At 42.2% G+C, this 15,828-nt stretch overlaps 1 protein-coding gene across 2 annotated transcripts in view; it reads right to left on the bottom strand.

Annotated features, from left to right (window-relative positions):
- The window catches only part of CASR (calcium sensing receptor), a 77,735-nt gene extending 66,264 nt beyond the window's left edge, over positions 1 to 11,471 (bottom strand). Inside the window, exon 1 of one of the 2 annotated variants that reach the window (XM_085069501.1) lies at positions 11,281 to 11,471. The gene's annotated coding sequence lies outside the window, so the exon portion shown is untranslated. Of the gene's footprint in view, positions 1 to 11,091; positions 11,165 to 11,280 lie in introns of those variants that run through there. The other variant, XM_085069510.1, reaches the window with a different exon arrangement.
- Between the last annotated feature and the right edge of the window lie 4,357 nt (positions 11,472 to 15,828).

Here is a 15,828-nt window from a genome sequence, read left to right on the forward strand (position 1 = left end):
ATGACCTTTTGATCTTTCAGCTATCTGAGATACACTTTATCATGCAATCTGTATTTACACAGCCATAGAGTATTCCTAGAACAATATCTGTCAAGCAGCTGTTACTGTAGTTTTAAATGTATCGATGTGGAGTCTTGGAACAGACAGAATATGTCTCGGGAAATGGTCCAAGAAGATAGTGTAAGGACAGCTCAGTTATCAATCTGCAGAGGAACCACAAGATCCTGTTTCTTTAGGTATTTAGGAAAAACAGAGGTATAGTGAGTAAGAGTTGGGACAAGATTTGTAATTTGGTACAGTTATGAATTTTGTTCAGAGTGAGGACATCTGTATATTTTTATATGTAATTATTGCTCTTAGCCATGTAAGTTGCACTGTAAACATGCACTGTACTAAACAGATGTCCGGACTGCAGAGGGCTTTACAAACTAAATAAACTGTGGATGCTGAGTTTATCTTTTCCCTCTTTACTATTTACACAATCCATGCAGATAAGGATTTTACTGCTTTATTAATAAAAATTAAAGATAGCAGAAAGCAATGAAACTAAGCATCTGTTACCACCCATAGTTTAAACAGTTGACTGAGAAGAGACTATGTGCTGCAGCAAACAATTACACAAAAGTAAATGTTGCTGTACAAGTCATGCCCAGGTTCCCCAAGCTGTTCTTGGCATAAGACCAGTGAAGGTGAAACAAAAATAGCTTTATGTCATCCTTGCAGTTGCTCAAATCCAGTAACAAACAGGGAGACCAGCCCCAGCTCTGCATGCCACAGTGTAGCTACAGGACTGCTGTCTGTCACCCACTTGCCTGTGATTCCAACAGGGTATTTGATAACTGAGGACCGTGGGGAGAATGTGAACTTTAATTCTCACAGGTGTTTCCCCGGGTAGAGGAAGCATTAAGTGAGCTGGCCGGTACCAAGGAAATAGGTCTCTGGATTTTAGAAGTATCTCAACTGAAAAACTCCCCTCCATGAGCTTTTTGGATGAAACAATGGCATAATATTAACTTAGAGCACTTTAATTTAAACTGGACTAAGTATTCAGGCAGGACAGGCAGCGTGTACAGGAAAGGCAACTGAGAGCAGCTCAAGGAGGACTTGGGGGTGTTGATGGATGAGAAGATTGACATGACCGAGCAATGTGCACTTCCAGGACAGAAAACCAGCCACATCCCGGCTGGCCACCAGGTCAAGGGAGGTGATTCTGCCTCTCTACTCCGCTTTCATGAGACCTCACTTGGAGTGCCTCTGACATAAAAAGCCTGGAAAAGAGGAGTCTGAGTGGACGCCATATGGCAGCCTTCCATTAAAACAAGGGCTACAAGACAACTGGAGAGGGCCTTCTTACCAGGGGATGTAGCGACCATACAAGAGGAAATTATCTTAAAGTGAAAGAGGCTTTGATTAGATATGAAGGAAAAATTCTTCCCTGGGAGGGTCGTGAGACACTGGAACAGGTTGCCCAGAAAAGCTGTGGATGCCCCTCACTGGAAGAGTTCCAGGTCAAGCTGGATGGGACTCTGAGCAACCTGGTGGAAGGTGTCCCTGTCCATGGCAGGGGGGTTGAAATGGAATAATCTTTAAGGATGCTTCCAACCCATACCCTTCTATGATCCCACAGGTCACAGCCCACAGAATCAAAAGGAAAAGATGACAGCCATGAGTTATCTAACCCCACTGCCAGCTCTTTTAGTGAAATCATGTTCTCTTCATTAAGAGGTATAGGTCTCATAATCCCTTTCCCCAACAGGATGTGAGCTCTTGCTCACCTAAAATACTTAATTTAGGAAGGAAATGTGCATTGTTAGGTACACAGAAGACCTGCTGCATTACATGCTTAACTAAGAATTATGAACTCTCTTCCCTTCCTAGTTGTAAGGTTATTAGATACCTGAATAATTTTTATAGTTGCTTTGCTTCTTAAGAAGGTGGTGTAATATTAGTATGAGCATCACAGAGATACATTAAGTGGCAATTACTGTCTAAAGCAAGAGACAAATCATCAAAAGAAAGGAAGAAAAAAAAGGATGAATCCCAGCAAGAAACAAAATATTTAGGCTTTTACATGTTTCATATGCTTATCAAAAATTCCTCCTTTCAATCTCTGGGCCTGGAAATCAGATCATTTTTCAAACTTGAATGTAAGTTGCCATCTAAACCTATATTTAGATCAGTGATATGAATAAGAACGTAAGTACCCAACAATAGAAATCTGAACCTGAAAATTATAGTTGTGCATTTTTTCTACTTTGATAATCCTTGATACAAAATGGGAACTCGTTATGCTGTAATTAGACACTTTAAAAAGCTCTTTCAGATCTTTGGTTGAAAGACAGTATCTGTATGCCAAGCCATTGTCAACATTTTTACTGTCTGGAATTGCATGTTTAAATCCTAGCTCTATCAAGTCAACCTTTCTTACTTCTGAGACAGCTATTTCAATGTGTTTTGATTTACTACAAGAGACCTTTCAAACAAGGCTTTATAATAGGGTTGTTTCAAACACAGCCTGTAATAACAAAATCTTAATAGTTCACACGTGTTGCGTGCAAGCATATTTCTTATAATTTACAAGATGCTATTGTTTTTAATGGACATCCCTCCAAACCTACCTGCCAGTTTGCAAATTGCTAACAGCAACAGGAAAATGTAAGGACAAACTGCACCCTCCGTGTCACCTACAGTCTTCTGCATCCCCTGCATTGTTGGCACAACTGTCAACAATTCTCAGTTACACGTCAGTAATTCTTTGGGCAAGGTACACAAAGAGGGAGTATACAAATCGTTGTGTCAGCTCTGCCCATTTTGCAATGTTAATAGAAACTACAGCACCAAGATTTGTTTTAGACTTAAGTAACTGCAGTTATTGCCCTGATAAACATCGCAACAGACATACTGAGTAAGAAAATGAGACTGTTACAAATCCTCTCCCAGAATAAGATTTTCACTTTAGAAACTGCAAATATTAACAATGTCATGGCTTATAGGAAAGGCATTTTGGCACAACTATAAAACTTCAAGGAAAAGCAAGTGATTTCAGAGTGAGTCATTTACACAATTTTGATATAGTGGCATTAAAATAATCTGTTCCTCAATAATAATCTTTGTCAATGGTCTCTTCTCACAGGATGTCATGGGGATCTTCAGTGTCATCTGCCAGGAACTGTCACCAACCTAGAGGTTCTTAAAAATACAATAATCTGCAGATACAATTAGAAATAGTTCCTACCTAGAATAAAGGAAAAAAAGTGCTATGCCTCAGTGTCACTAGCAGGCAATAAGTCTATTTCTACAAATACATTTTGATGTCCAATGCAAGGAATAAGTTATTAGGGGAGAAAGAAAACAGACATTATATAGGAAAAGCATCTCATCCTCATACAAACAACAAATGGGGAGCACTCAGCCTCACAGTCCCTTGTTTCACCTTGTTGACCCCGTTAACTCCAACAGGGACGATGTTCTTCCCACATTTCCCTTAGGCAGGTCTGTAAGACAGCAGACAGAGCCAGCTCTCTGTCTGCCTGAATTCCCACCCTACTGCTGCCTCTTGTCAGGTTTCCACATGTGCTCCAGACCCTCTCCCAGCTGCTGGGTTCAGTGCTAACCCTGCAGCATCTCCCATCGCACTGCCCTGCCAGTTATGGTGCTGATGATATAACATCAGACATGTCCTACTTCAGTTAGAGCAATTCCAATTTGATGAGCAGGGGAAAATGGCTGGATCCAGGCCTCGATCTTCATACCTTCATCTCTGTCACTGCACACAGGAAGTCCAAATGCATGGAGAACCACTGCATATCCCTCCATATTATTCACCTATGCCAACAACTAGAATGTATGGATATTTCTGATTGCACTGAGTTCTTTCCTGTTAAGTGTCCAATTTTTCTTGTCCTTTATAAAATGCCTCAGTTTACCAAGTGAAAACTGAAACAGACTCTCTGGAAGCAATGAAAATAAGAAAAGCAAAACAACTGCCAAAACCCAAATCTACTTTGTTCTGGCTATTTCCAATCTATGGTGACTGACCCTGCCTGTGTCAGATTCCAGCCACAGAGTTACTGATGCACCCATGGTCAGAGCACAAATTCAGCAAGAATGTACCAGTGACTTTGGTGATCAGACACCACGTGGATTCATTTGAACCTCAGTTTTCCATTTAAACTAAACAGCTCTGCCTTTCATGGCTGTGAACCAAAACTGCAGTGCTTTACAGTAAAACAAATACAACAAGTGTTGCAGAAGCTTCAGAAGAGGAAGGGGTTGCAGTTATTAATGCTGAGGAACTAAAGCTCAGGTCCTCAAAAGTTTTTGAGAAACTCATCACCCTCTTTAGGCACAAAGAATTTTCTACCCCCAGAAGTGTCATCCAGATGCTACTTCAGCCTGTAGGGTTGAGATTGCATCTTTGCAAGCCAGCACAGTGACACTATGAGTTCTGCACCACTTAATAGAGAGACACTGCTCAAATCTCTCAGCTGAAGGCTCCCAGGCAGAGCATTCAAAGTATGTCATCTAACTGTGGAGGAGGGAGGCTAAAGGCCTTTTTAAGATTAAGCACAGCTTTCTGGCTGACCAATGCTTTCAAAGACTTAGGTATGAGAATGGACGTGACACATCAGAGACCATTAACTATGTAAACACTGCTTCCTAAGAAATGAAAGCAACAGTAATTGTACCCTAGCTATCTGTTGAAATTACTCAACCCAAGACTATCCTGGGAAATGAAAGAAGCATAATATGCTATCAACATGTTTGTTAAGACAGAAGTCTAAATGTTATGAAGAATTCATTTTTATACACTCATATATACATTTGCATATCACTGAGGATATTAATGTTTGTAACCTCATTACAATGCTTTAAACAAGCATATCATATGGAGTAATGTACTTAAAAGACATTGTGGGTCAAAAAGTGGAACCTATTTCTGTTTTTACAAACCAGACTTTTATACTCAGTTTGTCATTCACTAACTGGACCCAGCCCCTTCAATCTCCAATACATAAACAAGGAGAATTATAGTTGCCTCCCTAAGGTGAGGTAAGGACTGTAGGCAGATTCTCTGCAATAATAAACACAGGCAGCAGAAGATTTAGTATTACAGCTTGGTTTATAAATCTGTGTGTTTTTCCTACACTGAAGGCCACTAAATGGACAAAATTCAACAGCAGGGTATGACATTTTATAATTTGTGCAAGAATATGACAGCCTTGAAAAATATAGGGCTATGCAGAAGAAATAAAATATCTGTGGGACTTTTATGTGGCATAGATTAGTTGTCCTTTGAGCAGATTGCTGTCTTTCCAACACAAAGCTCCTGTAAGGAACTACCTCCACAATTCAAAATACTTACAGGACACTCATGTAGAAAGGATGGCATCTGGCATAGAGTGTATTGCTTGGTGTAGACTGATTATAGCTTAGTTAAATTTCTCCTCAAAGGCTAAATGTAGAACATGTTCTAAAATGTAACAGGGAGATCTGAAAACTGGATTGTTGTTGCAGAGCTTGGACAGCTGGCTTGATCAGGGTTAATCAAAAGGTCCCAGTGAGTACCAATTATGATATGTTCAAAACGTAAAAAAAAAAAAAATTATAGAGCTAAATTGGTCGTCTTGCAAGCAACTACCATAGCAGACTGAGTGTGGTATATGTGGACCCATTCAGTCATGGCTTCCCACAATAGGCTTTCAAGCAGTGTCAAAGAACTGAGCAGAAACCTGTGTTGTGTGTGGCAAAGACAGCAGTGAGGTGAAAGGAGATGGGAATAAGGAAGTAAACCCTGCCACAAACACCTACTATTAAGGCACTACTCTAGACATTTACACTTGCCTATAACCATGCCTTGCTACAATATCTGAGATGACTGCAGCATCTGGCAGATGTGACGCAGCATCTGCAGATGTGTGCAGCATCTGCAAAAGATCTACTTTGTGCACCTGAAATGGTACTCACTGAAAATTTTAAAGGTACCTGAGTTTTTCTAGGAAGATACAAGGGTGCAAACAAAACTAACTGATGCCTAGGTCCTTAATCTGTAAATTCACTGATGAACTCCATCACCACCAGACCTCAATGTTCCTTTTCCCTTGTCACTGTGGAGTTTTGTGCAATGGCCCATGTGAACACAGCTATGAGTGAATGGTTCCATGGAGCTCCTGAGTTTGGTGAACACTTTGACATTAACAGCAAGTATGAGAGACCCACGTCTGTTACATTCACTGAAACCATCAGTCTGCTCCCATCCCTTATGCTTCCATGTCTAGCTGGTACTAGAGGAGCCAAGAATAATGGGGCTAGAGGAAATCCCCACCATACTAACACATTCATCCAACAGCTTGTCCTTACTAGTGCTCCTTTACACAGGTAGTTCTCAAACAAACTTCACAAGTAAATGCTTAATTAATGGTGCCAGGCCATGGGTGAGCCAGAGAGTAGAAAAACAGGAATGGGGTATGAATTCCCTTCTTTTCAGGAAGATTAGGCTTAAAAGGTAAAAAGAAAGCAGAGAGGACAGAAAGCAAAAATCATACAGCTTAGATAGTACTTCTTGGAGGAAAGGACAACATCTCTTAAGCTCTGCCTTGAGGAGATGACATGAAATGGAAAGATGAGGATTCTTTCACCTCCTTAACTTAATCTGCCTGAGACAACTTCAGCACTCCGTGGCAGGGACCAGCTCTCTTTTCTGTTTGCAGAGTGTACAGTAGGCCACTATTCTAGTTTACAACCTGTTCTAAGTATCAGGTCAGCAGCCTCACTGCTTGCAAAACCCATCAGATTCTGAACAGGGCTCTGAACAGGCTGCTAGAAGGACTTGCTGGCTGAAGGCAGAAAGTCAGCAGAGCTGCTTCCAGTAGGAATGATTTATAGAGGCACTTCAATACTAGATTTTACTTTGGGTTGCTCCTAAATGTTCTGCTTCTCATGGGATATATGTAAAGAAACCCCAAACCCCTAGTTTCTCAAAGTTTTAATTCAAGATAACAAGTGTCCAAGTATAGCAGCAGCCCAATAGGCAAAGAGACCCATGAAAGGTCAAATTCTTTCAAGTGAAAGTGATCTTTCTGTAGATTAATAGACCTATATATATGTTGATTTTTCATGTTAAACATCTGAAAAAAAAAATCCTGGAATCAATGCCTTAAGTTTAATGATTTTCCGTGTATTTGGTTTGCTCAGACATGTTGGTGTATCTGCTATCTTTCTTTTAAAGCTCCCATATTGCTATTTTCAATCAGCAAGTTTAATTAGGAGAATTTACTAAACAGATCCTATAATTAATGAAAGGGTTGTAGAGAATTTATTGTTACTTGTTAGAGGTCACTTAATGTGTTCCTAACTTATTAAGCTGAAACAAATGCTTTTAGATGCTTAACACCCTTTAAAGTCTCAAAATAGTGTATTTGTGGAAACTATCACAGAAAAAAACCAGTCCATCAAGGAATTCCTGTAGACACTAGCATGGTCACCAAGTTAACTTTTTAAAACAGATGCCAACAGTTTAGCTGCAGTGAAAAGAGTTCTCACATAACTTATCTACTGTTTTGGTTGTGAGATGTCTTTGTGTTGACTGACTTTTATCATTTATTTCAGGACCATGTGTGTACTTTCTGGTTGACTCACAGCTATGTATTAATTTTTGAGTGGACTGAATTCCATTTCATGACTGTCTACAGGCTGCATCATAAATTCAAGACACCACACTCCCCACTCTCCACTGATCTCCCACAGATGCCAAAAGGAAGCTTGTACAGAGATCAAAGGAAGAATCTGGGCTCTGTGTAGTAAAATAAAACTTTCAGTTGTTATTTTTTACATCACATTCAGAACTGCTTACTGGAAAATGTTCCCTTTGCTAGGATTATTGCCACCCTTTTCTCCTATCTCTTTTTCCTTCCCCATCCTTCTTTCTTTTCTCTGTCTTCTTTTTCTTCTCTTTGCATGTGTCATCACAGATTCCCACTCCCTGTGCATTGTGTTGAAATGGTCACTGTAACATGCACAGTGCCACCATTAACCACAAGTACTTGCACCCTGACAACTCCAGAGGAGCACTAGTTCAAATCTGTCTCCTAACTGAGGACACAACACAACGGCCCTCACTTTCTGCTCAAGAGAATATTGCATATCTATATCTGCAATGTCATGCCTGGGTTTAACAAACCCTTCCCTTCCCCCTCCCTCCATCTCCCATGTATTTTTCACTAATCAAAAATCAGGATGCAGGCACTTACTAACTGCTCTACCCATATCAAAAACTCACCCAGATGTTCTGTATCTCATCCATCAAAGTATTCAACACCAAATAGTCTCTAATCCAGGCAGTGGAGGTAGAGGCAGGTTAATATGCCAGCCCCAAGAGCCTCAAACTAACTATTAAAAAAAGTAAAAAATTAAAAGTTCAGTAACATAAAGTTTTCCCTCCAACTCCAAAATGGATTTAGACCAGTAAAGCTGGTTTCAGACACAGAGTTTCTAGTTATAAGGACCACCTGTAGGCTGCAGAGCAGAGAAGTGGTCAACCAACCCTATGCACCAAAACAGTCAGCGGAATCTTCCTTAAAACAGTGGGAAAAAGGATCAGATACTTTTGAACCCCTCTGCTTTGCCTGTTCTCATATGTCAACCATACCACTAAACAATGCAAAACTTTTTTCATGGAAATTCCAGTGTGCTTTAGAAACCCCTGTTTCTTTCCAAGTTATTTAACGAGACCCTGTGAGGTACAGTTCTTATCCTCACTTTTGAAAATGGAAAACTGAAAGAAAATGGTTTACTTGAGGTCAGTGTCCAAGCCCAGAACAGGTTCTGGAATGGTCTTTACAACTGAGTCCTTAGATCGTGCTGCCTTCACCATCATTTCATGTGCGCATGAAGAGATTATAATCTCTCACATATTTTGTGAGCTGGGCAGTTCACCTCTCCTAACTTTCTCAACTGAACAAAAAAATGTGCATATACAGAATTAGCCTTGAAACATCAGCAGAGAAGATTTTGGTACTAAAGCTACTACCTCTCTGTCAATGTCCTCCTTCAGTCTACTTGGGTGTCAATAAAGTTCTTAAAATCGTTGGCACAAATTAGTGCAGGTAAAGCATTCTGCACTCTTGCAGTTAATAAGTGACCAAGAAAGGCTATCAACTTATGCAGAAGAGGTTGTTTGTAACCAACAATAGATGCAACAGTTTGCAACCAATATGCAGATGGAATGGGAATGAACTGAAAAGGTCCCTCTGTCTCAATTGACATTTTTGCTCATATTTCAGAAGATAATCCTAACAATCTTATCAAATATCAAGAAAATATTGAGGTTTGAGAACTGTGGGAAGGGTGTCAGGCTGACAGACATGGCATCTAAATTCTTCCATCGAGCCATGAAGTTTAACATAGGAGGTAGCTGTTCAACAATTTCTGTCAATATTGCTCTATTGCTACTTTGAGAATGATGTCAAAATTTTGCCTTCATGTCACCCACTCCATCACTAGCCTTTCCGAGAGATTAAGGGTAGGACAGTCTGGTGTCATGTACGGTGATGGCATTTGACACACACTTGGGCACAGAGTTAGGATCACCCTACTAATTTTATAGATGTCTCCAAACATCAGCCTTGTGATGTCCTAGAATAAAAGAAATTACTTCGGGATGCTTTGTATGGTTTCTAGTCACCTACCTGCCATAATTCATCTGCTTTAGAAATAACTACTTTTTGACTACTTCAATTACATCAATTAAATTCAAACTAGATGCTGAAATAGTATTTAATCTGAAAAGCCATTACCACTGCTCAGTTAAACTTATTCCTAATAATCATCCAACTAATTTTTCCACTCTTGCAGCTAGAAGAGATGTAAGAATTTGGTCTTCAAAACAGAGGGATCAATGGACAGACCCCAGTGAATGCCCAGGGAACATAAACAGCTTCAGTTCTTGGGGCCGGAACTCCTATTTCTCATTGAAAAGAGAGCTTAGTCCTGCAGTGTGGTGAGGGGAGAAGCATAGAACAGTAAGTGAAAGGAGTGCACAGCTGCCCAGCCTCAGACTAAATCAAGAACAGGAGTTAAGGGCTCTAATTTCCACAATTAGCATAAACACTTTCAGGGGCACTTCAGTGCCTGGGAAATAGCCTTAGCAACGCCTCACTGATACTCCCCTGACCTTGCCCCTCCCAGCACATCCTCTCTGCTTTTACACCAGGTGGTGAAACCCGAGTAGGAGGCAAAAAAATCCCGACGGTGATAGAGATGCTACCCAAAAGGGGAAATCAGAAAATGCCTGCTAAGTCACTCTCCCCCATGATACATGACCAAACAGGAGAACTGCACTGGCCAGTAGATGTAGGGTTACTAGCCTTACTAGCCTCCTCCTCTGCTCCTCTGAATCCAGCCCAGAGAGTCCAACAAGGCTAATCTAGTTTGCACCATGACTGCACAGAAAGACACACAGAGGTGGTTTTGGGGGGCAGAGCCTGAGAGGGAGAAGGAGGGTGGTGCAAAATGGACCACCTGTTTCAAGTAGGAAACAAAAAATCAGTAAAAAGGGAAACACTTCAAACAAACATGAAAACAATTCTAAGAATCATATCCTGTATTTACATAAGTAAAAATGAAGATTTTAAGGGCAGATTCATGACTTTTCAGAAACTCTCTCCAGACATATGGTGAAATTTGTTTTGAATAGTGCCAGGGGCTTCAGAAAATCATAATTGTCTTATAAATCGGTTTGCAAGATACTGCTATTAGCCACTTTTTATCAGGATCACTGAGGTGACTTTTTTTCCCAGTGCGTGTGATTTCAGTAAAACAACTTGTCGCTTTTTAAAGTTTTGATATGAATTACTGTTCTTCCCCTCAATATTATTTCTAGATAACTTCAGCCAGAGAAAACACCTCAGAGCTCTACGGAAATTTCTCCTTTCGCGTGATCCTACATATATCAGAAACCACCCTGCCCAAGATTTGGGGAGGGGAGGTGGAGGGGTCCCTCCGTGGAATTACGTCTGCATCTAGCATGGCCGGCCGGGCTCAGCCTAAGGTGCCCCCGGCTCCCTGTCGCCCTCAGCTCGCTCCGCACCCCACCTGGCCATGGGCTCTGCTGCTCCATGTTTCTGCACCTCAAAGCCAGAGCCCAGCGCAGCGCTCCTCGCCCGTCGCTCCGCCGTGCGCCCCCAGCCCTCAGCGCGGGCGGGCTGGCCCCGGCGGGAGTGCTGCCCGCCCCGGACCCGCTCCCATGCCGGACGCGCACCCACCTGCCCGCGCCCCGCTCACCTCGTCCCGCCGCCGGGGCTGCTCCTGCCGCCACCAGCTCCTGCCCTCACTCCGGCGCTGGGCAGGGCGGCGGCAGCAGCATCCCCCGCCGGCCCCCCAGCTGCCGCGGCGGCACTTGCAGCCTCACGGGAACCGTCGGCGAGGGGAGGAGGGGGTGGGGGAGAGAGAAACCCCTGGCCAGGGCCCCGTCCCAGCCCTCCCCGCCGCCTCCGGCACCCGGGCTCGCTCCCACGGGCCACACAAGGCGGGGCGGGCGGCGGCGACGACGGCGGGGACCCGCCCGGGCGCTCCTCGCTCCGCGCTGCCCCGCAGGTAGCTGCGGCCCCGAGCAGGGCACGGCGCGTACCGCCCGGGAGGCGCAGGGAAGTCGGATACCTCTCCGTGAGCCTGCCTGCGGCCGGGCTTCGGGGCGCTGACCCCGCGGTTCCCCGTGCAGCGGCACTCGACAGGTTGGCACACGGGGAATTAACCCTGCAGCAGGACACTACTGTGGGGTCAGAAAAATTTTTAAAAAGAAAAAAAAAAACCAACACAAAACAAAAACCAAAGCATTGGTTGCTCGGTTTTCTTTTCCAGACTGAGGACTTCTTCCAGCTCGCAACGAGATAGTCTGACCGCGTGTTATGTGCTGTTCCCTGGTACCTGAAGATCACGCAGTAAAGACACAAGAGACCTGTATTTCTTCAAGATGAAAATCCTCATCTTGCTCTGTGCAGTTACATTGTGGTGTGGTTATGCAGATTTGTACAGCTACAGATCTGCTATACTCACCAGTTGATTCGGATCTTAACAGCTGAAATGCAGAGAACAAAATGTTTTCATTATTGTATGGTAGCACTTACATTATTACACTGCTTTCCAAGTCCAAAAGTTTGTCAACATTGTTTGAGAGCAACATTGTCTTTTGGGATCATTATATAGTTTGTATTTGAAAACTTTTAATCTCATAAAATGCTTTTTTTGAAAAAGAAAAGTAGCATGTAGCCCTATACTCAGACTCTGGTGCCATTCTACAGGCCAGCCTTAGAGGTCTGGATCTGTCCTGAGCATACAGTTTTCCTTTGCCAAATAATAGCAATAAAAATGTTGTTAAAGGTACCATATACTGGTGAGAGTGACACTAGAAATGTATTAAAAATGTGTTGTATTTCCACCTTGAAGAGGTGATAGTGACCTTTATTTCTGAAGGAGATCCATAAGACCTAACTTTAGTAAATCTATAGTCTACATAGTATTGCAGATTTACCCACAGACTTAAAGTCACTTGGGTTCTCAAATAACATTTCACGTACTAAGATGCAGCTAATTTTGATAAATAATTGATTTTCCTTTCCTGCTTGTACTGCAGTACACTAACTTTTCAAGAAATAGATCATCATCCTTGTCATAGTTAATACAGTATAATTGTACAACCATAATGAAATGACAGCAAATACTTTTCAGATTTAAAAAAAAAAAATACCAACAAAACTGATTCCAAAGGTGAAATAATAACTTTCTTAATTCTTAATCATGCTTCACTGGAGATGGTTTACCAATCCAGAGAATTTCTTACTAATGTCATATTAAACTTTGATTTACGGACCCAAGAAAACCTAACATTTCTTTGCAGCAGTCAAAAGTGTTAATGTTCCAAATCCCAAATCAAAATAAAATTTTGTTTGAAGAAACAGCAGAGATTTCTTTGTACATGAAGTATTTGGAGTCAGGTTCTTCAGGAGTATGCTGTAGCATGGCAACGAAACTAAACTTTTTTTTAAGGTTGTTCTCTTGTTGTGAAGAAACTTGAGGAGAACAGGAAGTTGGTTATTTAAGTAGTCATATAGTTGTGGGGCAGAGACAAAAAAGATAAAAGAAAACCTTTAAAATAGCAAACTCCAAACTTCTTCCACAAAATCTGTAAATCAGCTACTGCTATATTCTTTGCTGCACTACCCCCACATTAACAACCATGCAATTTATGCCACAGGGGTTTCTGTGGCCCAGTACTTCATGCATGGTTTTATCAAATGGAAAACAATGTCATATAAAGTTTTATTTTTTAATTTCTTCTCTGAGGTAGCTCCCCGTTATGTGTCATTTCATCACATTGTGATGGCTTCTTCCACCATGACAGTAGCAACAGAACAAAAACTGTTTTCACCAATAAAAACAGGACAATGAGGAGGCAGCAGGACGAGCCCACTGGGACAGTCTGTGATCATCCTGGACAATTCTTTGCTTCCTAAAGCTCAGCAATACAAGCCAAGGTAGTAGGATGACATCCATTCAGGGCACTTGTATTTAAGCCTAAGCAGCATGGCAGGCATTCTTTCTAACTGAAAGAGTTCAAGCAGACCATACCAGCATGTTCTTTGTCAGGGCACCCTCAGATCCCAATGTTTTGGAGAGCCCAGAAAGGATGTGGAAGGCTCAGTTCCTCCCATGTCTAAGCAGATTTGAACCATATCTATCACTTAGCAAGTAAATAGCTTAAACAGCTGTCCATGGAGCATTCCAGAGGAAGAATTACCTATGCTGCCCTTTTGAAATGCATGCTATCCTTCATTTTGATTCACATGACTTCATTTAATTTTGAAATGGTGGGAGGAAAGAGTAAGCCACTTACACCAGAGAAATAGTAACATTCTGAGTCCTTTGCTAATGACAGTAATTGTGGGTTTAACTTTATTGCTCTTTGCAAATGAAGCTGACATTTTTAGTAAAGACTCTGGACCCAAGCCAGTTTCAGTTGTGACTTGATTTGGAAGTCAGTCCTTGTATCCCAGCTTCCCTCTGCTTTTGCCATATACATCAAACATTTAGAATACAGAACAAAAATAACAAGTAAAATCCAAATATCTGTTTTTTAAAAATTAATTCTCTCTCTCTTGCAATACTAAACAGCATCAGTAGCTCCATGATCCAGTGCCTGTGAAAGAAGGAAACCAACAAATACTGAGGATCACTTCTACTTCAAAGGCACATGTGAGAGCAAAAGGAAAAGGAATACACAGAACTACTGAACATGCAGCCCTTAGTTCCTTTGAAACTGCAAGTCAAGCCTACCTTTGAATATTTCCTGGAAATACCACAAGCAGTTAAAAAAGGAAAAGTTGGGAAGGACTGAGATGGCATATCAGACCTAAGGATAAAGGAGAGAAAAGCAGAGGTGGCAAGAGACTTTGGTTTCCACAATGGTCACTTTTACTGCACTGTGGCCTTCAGGGTTTGATCTCAAAGGACCAAAGGCTGTAATGTCAAGACAGCAGGTCCCTTGTGATGGAAAGACACCCGCAGTGTCAGTGTGGAGATTCTTCAAGGAGCTACAAGGGAGTGTCACATAACAGGGAGAGAGTCCAAAAAGACAGAAGGATGCTCAGAAACACCTACTTTCCTCTTGCAAGAGTTTTGTTTGATACAAAGGCTGTTATGGTTTTCAGCTGCCTCTCGTCAGATGCCAGGTGCAGTAGCAAGTCCAAAGCAGGTTGGGAGAGAGGATGGCAGCTGCTGGAAAAAACTCTCAGAAGAGATCATTGATTGGAATGGCCTCTGTAATCAGTTGGACCTACCAAGAATTTTTATATATATTGAGCAGAACTAAGGCAAGCAGGGTCTCATGGACTGTCTTTTAGGGCACAGTTGGGCAAGTGCTGGCTGATGATTCTTTTGATGATGTCTCTGATGATTCCTGGTCAGGAATAAAGGCTCTGTTGGATGGCACTGCACACCCATCTTACACTGGCTCTGTGAATGATTTTCTCTGTTCCAAGTTAATTTCCTAGTGAGTAGCCAGAGTAGAGAATGTGCAGATGCCATGAGGTGATGGAGTCTCACAAAAGTGTGGGGAGTGGTGAGGTCCTGTGTTGATGTGAGCAGAGCAGGTGACAGCATGTAAGGCAAAGTACTGAAGGCTTCTCATTGCATTACAGACATACAGTTCACCACCTACTTTGGGCTGTGAAGGACAAATTAATCCCACAGAGACATTTTCCTGCAGAAACTCTTTGGAGGGGAAACTCTTCCCATCATCTGCACGAAGATGTAGGCCACCTTCCAGACAGAACTCTTGCAGCTCTCAAGTCTCTCAGGTCAGGCAGCTCTCCAAAAAGGCTTGGAAGGCTTCTTGATTCATCTAGTCCTTGTGAGGAGTGTGAACTGGTGCTAGCACAGGCTTCCTGGTTTTGTAAGTTAGCCTCTTCCGGTTTATCTGTGTCCCTTATCCAGGGTGTGTGTGTGGCTGGGGAAGAAGAAAGAGTCAGGAAGGAGATAGAGAGGCTAGATGCCAAGGTCCAAAGTCAAATAGGATAACTGGAAAGTCTAATGTTCATTCTGACAAAGCTTCCTGAGGATGTGGTGTTTGTCAGAGGTATACTTAATACAATGGAGGTGGATGTATGTGCCTTGAGCCAGTTGCTGGGAAGCTGAAGCCCAAATCTGAGCCGAGTTACTGATGGCTGAGTCTTTTTCCCAAGGCCTGGCATATTGAAGGGAATTATACCAATGACGCCTAATCCAGGCTCTGCATTGTTTTGTTCTGGAGCACAAGTTCAGGGACATAAGCAACAG

This window comes from Lichenostomus cassidix, chromosome 1, assembly GCF_008360975.1.
Source record: "Lichenostomus cassidix isolate B80296 chromosome 1, HeHo_3.0, whole genome shotgun sequence".
NCBI lineage: Eukaryota > Metazoa > Chordata > Aves > Passeriformes > Meliphagidae > Lichenostomus > Lichenostomus cassidix.